This window comes from Macrobrachium rosenbergii, chromosome 11 (assembly GCF_040412425.1).
Source record: "Macrobrachium rosenbergii isolate ZJJX-2024 chromosome 11, ASM4041242v1, whole genome shotgun sequence".
In the NCBI taxonomy this organism is placed as follows: Eukaryota; Metazoa; Arthropoda; class Malacostraca; order Decapoda; family Palaemonidae; genus Macrobrachium; species Macrobrachium rosenbergii.
In genome coordinates, this window is record NC_089751.1 from 12,329,635 (window position 1) to 12,337,134 (window position 7,500).

At 31.2% G+C, this 7,500-nt stretch overlaps 1 protein-coding gene across 2 annotated transcripts in view; it reads left to right on the forward strand.

The window, feature by feature from the left end:
* The first annotated feature begins 1,059 nt into the window (after positions 1–1,059).
* LOC136843148 (neuropeptide F receptor-like) overlaps positions 1,060–7,500 on the forward strand; it is a 143,897-nt gene continuing 137,456 nt past the window's right edge. Inside the window, exon 1 of one of the 2 annotated variants that reach the window (XM_067111199.1) lies at positions 1,060–1,468. The gene's annotated coding sequence lies outside the window, so the exon portion shown is untranslated. The remainder of the gene's footprint in view (positions 1,469–7,500) is intronic. The other variant, XM_067111200.1, reaches the window with a different exon arrangement.

A 7,500-nucleotide genomic window follows, 5' to 3' on the forward strand; every position in this document is an offset into this window, starting at 1 on the left:
TCGACGGGGATTTGTACATGGGAGCCGATATCCACTTATACCTAACTTGCTGGCCGTGTGGGTTAATGCGTCCACTGTAGTCAGGAGTTCTTGTCCTTCGCTGGTTCGAGCCCACGGGACGACGAACTTATTATCAACTAAAAAATTCCCCTTCGGTAACATATATGAAAATATATTATTTCCGAGGTAGAGCGAATTGGATATTAAAGGACGTTTGTAGCTTACTGATTGTATATGAATCACGGTGATGTGATAAAAAGTCATATATACATATATACAAACACACACACACACACACACACACACACACACACACATATATATATATATATATATATATATATATATATATATATATATATATATATATATATATATATATATGTGTGTATTATGTACGTTCCATAATGTATGTACTTCCATAAGACGCGTGATTAATTATTTTAAAAACATACATATGCAAACATACACACATTTATACACTCGCTTGCAATATATATATATATATATATATATATATATATATATATATATATATATATATATATATATATATATATATATAGAGCGTGTATAAATGTGTGTATGTTTGCATATGTACATTTTTAAAATAATTAATCACGCGTCTTATGGGAGTACATACCTACATGGAACGTACACACACACACACACACACACACGCATATATATGTATATGCATATACATATATATATGTTTGTATATATATGTACATATATATAAATGATTATCACTGTTAATTGAGTTTGCAAATGTGCTGTAACGCAATTCCAGTGTCTCGCCCTTATTACTAATCGAAAGATAATTTAACGTCAGGGCGGTGACGATTCACTAATTACATTGATGCCCTTTGTTTAATCATCAATAAACCATTATTCGTAAATGGAGAGAGAGAGAGAGAGAGAGAGAGAGAGAGAGAGAGAGAGAGAGAGAATTCATACCCGCGTGGAATGTTCATATTTCTTACCCCAACTAAATTTTCATTGGCTACTTGTATATATTAACTTATGTTGAGTATGATGGATTTCAGTGCATATAAAGGATTACTGCAGTGTTTTAATGATCTAGAAGGATATAATAAGATTATCTTACTAAGTTTCCGAGAAGTCTTAAAGTCAGAGAGAACTGGAAAAATATGGTATAAAAAAGAAAAAAAATTGATAGATATTACAATAACATTTTCCGACCATTCATAAATTAACGTTACTGGAGTTGGATGCATAAATACAAATTAAAACTAAGCAAAAACTAAAGAAGACGAAATATAAAAAAAACGCTCAAAATTCGAAGGTGGTAACTTAGCACGCAGCAGAAGCTTCATATAGGAGCGCGCCTCTCGGAAACGCGGAGTTTCATTTCTGTCGTGGAGGTAGTAAGGCCGGGACCGGCGTGCTGGAGGGAAGGAATGAGCGAGTTCCTCCGGAGGCTCTTATTGGTCGGTGGATGGAAGTGAGTGGTAGTGGGAAAAAAATTATCAACATAGAAACTGTGTGACTTTTCTCCATGTTTATGATCTCACATGCTACTCTTAATGTATGGAACTTATTTAATGGTGCATGAAACGTTTAAAAAGAAATATAAAACTTTTCACGAGTGGTTAGTTTGAACACGAACATTAAGTTTTTCAGAAGATGGTGTTATGACTTTGAATAAGTGCCATTTTTTTTCTGATTGTTCATTATGGCTGCTAGATGAAGTGAAAGTTTGTGACTTGATTTCAATAACTTTGTCTTCATCATACCAGAGTGAAGGGATTAAGACTAATATCTGACTGATAATGATATAGTTATGTCGACTGCAATCTTTTGACAAGTATCCTCTTTTAATGTTGATATTACTTTACGAATATATATATATATATATATATATATATATATATATATATATATATATATATATATATATATATATATATATATATATATATATATATATATATATATATATATATATACTATATATATATATATATATATATATATATATATATATACTGTATATATATATATATATATATACATATATAATATATATATATATATATATATATATATATATATATATATATATATATATATATATATATATATATATATATATATATATATATATATATATATAGTAAATATTCAGACCTAAAGTTGGTGTTTCAAGAGGACATCAACCTTCGTGTTTTCAACAAGTAGTCCCATGGCTTTGTCCATCCTGGCAGCGACCCAAAATAGTCAATTAACCGTTAGGCTACCGCTGTGCTGAATTGCACAATTGCATTACTTGCTGTTGGGTAATGGAAAGCTTTTCCCCTACAAAACACTTTCCCCATGAGATTAGTCTTTGTGCTCTCCAATTTGAAGGGAGGCTGATAAACAAGCTCAGGTGAATTAAATACATACATACATACAAACATATATATATATATATATATATATATATATATATATATATATATATATATAAATGTATGAATGTATGTATGTCTGCATGTATGTGTATATATATACACACATATATGTGTGTATAATGTATACATATATATATTTTATATATATACATACACATATATATATGAATGAATGCATTTATTTCATTCATCTGAGTTTGTTTATCAGCCTCCCTTCAACATGGAGAGCCCAAAGACTGATCTTATGGGGATATATATATATATATATATATATATATATATATATATATATATATATATATATATATATATATATATATATTTCTTCATCTTCAATGCCGCATGAGGACAAGGGTCTTTTTCAAATTTCACCATCCGTGTCTTTCCGGTATTTTATCTTCCACAAAGTTCCACTCATTCCCATCCTCCCTTTTTCACTGTTTACAGCCAAGTAGGCTACTGTAGGTCTACGTCTTCCAACTCTTCTGATGCCCACAGGAGCCCAGCTGACCCTACCCCATAATAATCTACCCCGGTCGCCCGAAGGTCATGTCCAAACCATCTCCATCTCAATTTTACATGATTTCATCTACATATGAAATTTCTTCTATCTATATCCTAATATACATATATATATATATATATATATATATATATATATATATATATATATATATTTATATATATTAAATATACATGTATATATATTATATATGCATATATAAACGTATATTATATATATATATATATATATATATATATATATATATATATATATATATATGTGTGTGTGTGTACTTAAATGTATTAATTCCTAGTTCATGGAAGTGCCACATATAACACATTAAGCCATTTTAAATAGCAATCCACATAAAAAGTCAATAATAAAAAAAAATATTCATGTTAAGGTAAATGCCCTGCACTGAGTGAGAGGGAAGAATGCGCCTGGCAAGTTTCTTCCCTTGAAATAATGCTCGTATCCATGAGAGGTAGTTAACTGCATACACTGGAGACATATAAAAGTAAATTGCATACACTGGAGACATGTAAGTAAATATGTTGAGAAATGAAAAGTTTGCATCTAGATAAAACCTAGAAAATACAACCTTCTTGGAAAGGCATTTTTCAATTATGGCGAACCAAAAATTTGTGGGTGAAAGATTTTCGGAGCAAACACACCCACAACACAAACACCCACACCCACACCCACACCCACACACACACACACACACACACACACACACACACACACAGTCAAGTCTTAATTTGTAATATGAAAAACTTTTTACGCCAGATAACTTGAAATTATGTTCGGTAAAGACCAGCCTAACAAAGACTCGCAGGTAATTCGCTAGAAATATTCAACAGCTGCAATAGATCTGCAAACCAGATGGAATGAAAACTTGGTAAACCTCAAGGTGTATTTTTTCCGGCAGCATTTTACTCGCAATGAGCCACAGACGGAAAGAAATCTCAACTATTTTCACTATTTGTTCAAGAAATGTTTATCAAAACCACTGAAGAAAAGGTACCAGGTGGGTGTTAGTAATTAAAAAATTATCGACATACATTTATTCCAACTTGTAAAATTAAGAAAGACCATTTACACCTATATTCAGATAAAATTTTAAATTTTGTATGATACTAATAGAATGGTATATGTATATGTATGTACATATACATATTTATAAATATATATGTATATATGCAGTAATATATATATTATATATATAATATATACACGCATAAATATTATATATTTAATGTATATCCATCCTCACCAGGGTGGTTTATGATTCAATGCGTTTCTCCTGAAATTCCACGGGGTCTCGATTAGCCAAGGAAAGGAATTACGTATATAATTCCTAATCGACTGTGGGGGGCCAAAATCAGCGTGGATAAGAGTACAGGGTCAACAAACCTATTCTAACAAGACATATCTGGACTTAGGAAGTTGATGCCATGAGGAACCATCCCTCCAAAGGAGAAGGGCTTGATGTTGAATTCATATATGTGATAATCTGCGTTATGTGTGAAGATTATATATTATGATATAAGCAGGTTACAATCCTTCGGTTAGTATATGCCGTCGTCAAGTACAGCTCATAATTCTCCTCATTCTGGTAGGACACTAGCCCAGGACAGTAAAAGAGCAAGCTTGAACTTGGAATTTATTACTGTGATACTATCAGTATATATATGTATATATATATATATATATATATATATATATATATATATATATATATATATATATATATATATATATATATATATATATACAGAGGGAAGACGGACGAAAACCACACATTACTAGGCTGTCTTTTTTTATTTTATAGCCATCGTTTCGTACTTATTTACAGAATTACATCCTCAAGGCTGTGCATGAGAAAAGATAAAAAAAAAATTATAAGTACAGTCTTAGAATACATTTAAAATATTGCAGAGTAAGAATGAAATAAATAAAAATAAAAACACAACCAACCTAGAGGTGAGACAGTAAGGAACTAAATGGAAAGAAACCACCACAGCTAAATACAATTGACCAGCAGATGTATGAGTCTTAAGAATGGTACAAGTTGTTTTAAAAATAACGACTCTAGGACTGTTAAATCTTGAGGGATGGCAGTACCACTGATGACACTAAAATCTTTGTTCTCAATGTAGGTTTTAAATTGTTTTGAACGATTCCTGATACTGGAGGGCGCTGGGTTCGAGATTCTGCTACCTGTGCGGAAACGAACTCCCGGATGTGAATCAATGCGCACCTTAAGAAGCCTACTGGTGGATCCCACGTAAATCCCTGAAATACATTTAGGGCAAGTATATTTACAGATGACACCAGAGGACATATAAGGACACAGCTGATCCTTTACTTTTAACAGAGTCAATACTAATAGGATTTTTGGGAATTAATTTGGCTGATGGCTGGGAAATGCTCATGGATAATTTTCGCAAATCTTTTTTGAAAGGTTAAGTCATTGATTTTAGTGTCATCGGTCATACTGCCAACCCTCAAGATTTAACAATCCCAGAGTCGTTATTTAGAAAACAACTTGTACCATCATTAAATACTCATACATCTGCTAGTCAATTGTATTTAGCTTAACTTCTTTCTGTGGTGGTGTCTTTCCATTTAGTTCCTTGCTGTCTCACCTCTAGGTTGGTTGTGTTTTTATTTGTATTTATTTCATTCTTACTCTGTAATATTTTAAATGTATTCTAAGACTGTACTTATAATAGTTTTTTTTATCTTTTCTTATGCACAGCCCTGAGGACGTAATTCTGTAAATAATTACGAAACGTTGACCATAAAATAAAAAAGACAGCCCAGTGATGTGTGATTTTCGTCCGTCTTCCTCTGAATATGTTTCGTGGAGTGTTTCCCTATGCCTGTATCACTATATATATATATATATATATATATATATATATATATATATATATATATATATATATATATATATATATATATATATATGTGTGTGTGTGTGTGTGTGTGTGTGTGTGTGTATACGTGTGTGTTTTTTCCTAGCGGAAGAGAGAAAGGAAACGTTTTGTACGTCTCTCTTCTATTCTACCCATTTCACTTTATCGTATTTAATTCAAAATACGATGAATAACGGGAGAGCTAATAATTTTACTAGTGCCTCTGCTACTCTTAACAGATCCAGAATTTTCTTAATGCCAGGGATCGAAAACTTTTGTGTGTAAATATACTATATATATATATATATATATATATATATATATATATATATATATATATATATATATGTGTGTGTGTGTGTGTGTGTGTGTGTGTGTGTAAATAAATAGAGTAAAAATTCAACAAACAAAACAATATGCTTTCGTTTATCACTTCAACCATACGACACGTGCACACAGGGAAGAGCTCAACGTTATTTTAGAAAGATGTACTAAAAACTTGATATCGTCTGGAAATTTAGCTTGCTTTCATTCGCGCCAGAAAAAGACAGTTCTTTACGCAATACACTAAATTAAACAATCAAACCTGGCGTGAATTGACCATAACAGTTTTTACTCGTGATGTCAAAGGAAATTCAGGTATAACAATCATGGAACAAATAGAACATAACGATTATCCACGGTGCATCACTAAACTGTGACCGGAATCAAACAGTAAAAATTCACGATTATGTAGGCCTATATTGGTAAAGGTGGGTTTTCAAAATACAAAAATGGTAATTTTTATAAAATTTGTATGAGATTTCGTGTATTTTCAAGACTCTTTCTTTGCAATAATACCTAAACGACTGAAAATGCCACTGAATCAGTAAAAGTCGTACGGTATTCATAATAATAAGTGAAAATCCAAAATTGTGAATATGGGCAAAGCTGTATTTTTCAAAATACAAAAATGATCAAAATGGGAACTTTCGACCTTTTGCATGGCAGTTCTCTTGTGCCAACTGCATTAAATACATGTAGTTCATAAAAGGATAATAACTGGCGAAATTTCGTAACAATCTATGAAAGCTGTTATGAAACCCCCAATGTTGATCTCCTTAAGAAATGCGGATATTTTTAATCATTTTTGCATTTTGAAAAATACAGCTTTGTCCATATAAACAGTGGTGGATTTTTACTTATTATGACGAATATCGTTTACATTTTACTGAAAAAGCGACATCTTCACTCGTCTAGGTAATGTTGTCTACAAGCGTGATGAAAATGCAAGAAATCTCGAATTAAAAAAAAAATTATTACCTCTTTGCGAGAGGAAATAAGAGAATCCATAAACCAGGGAAACCTTTTACTGCAGAGTAGCTGAAGGCACATAATCTTTCCATAAGAGTCACTTGCAGACGAGGAAAGCCTCACATTAACCAACAACAGAATCATTTTTTTCTCGGCCTTTTCCTAAGATGTATTATTATTATTATTATTATTTTATTATTATTATTATTATTATTATTATTATTATTATTAAATCGATTCGGTATTATGATTATTTTATTATAAGGTGACTTTCCTCTTATTATAATTCCGCTAGTTTTTTCTCCCTGTCTTAATTACAATCTTCACTATCATTCAATAAACCTGACTACCATTAGGT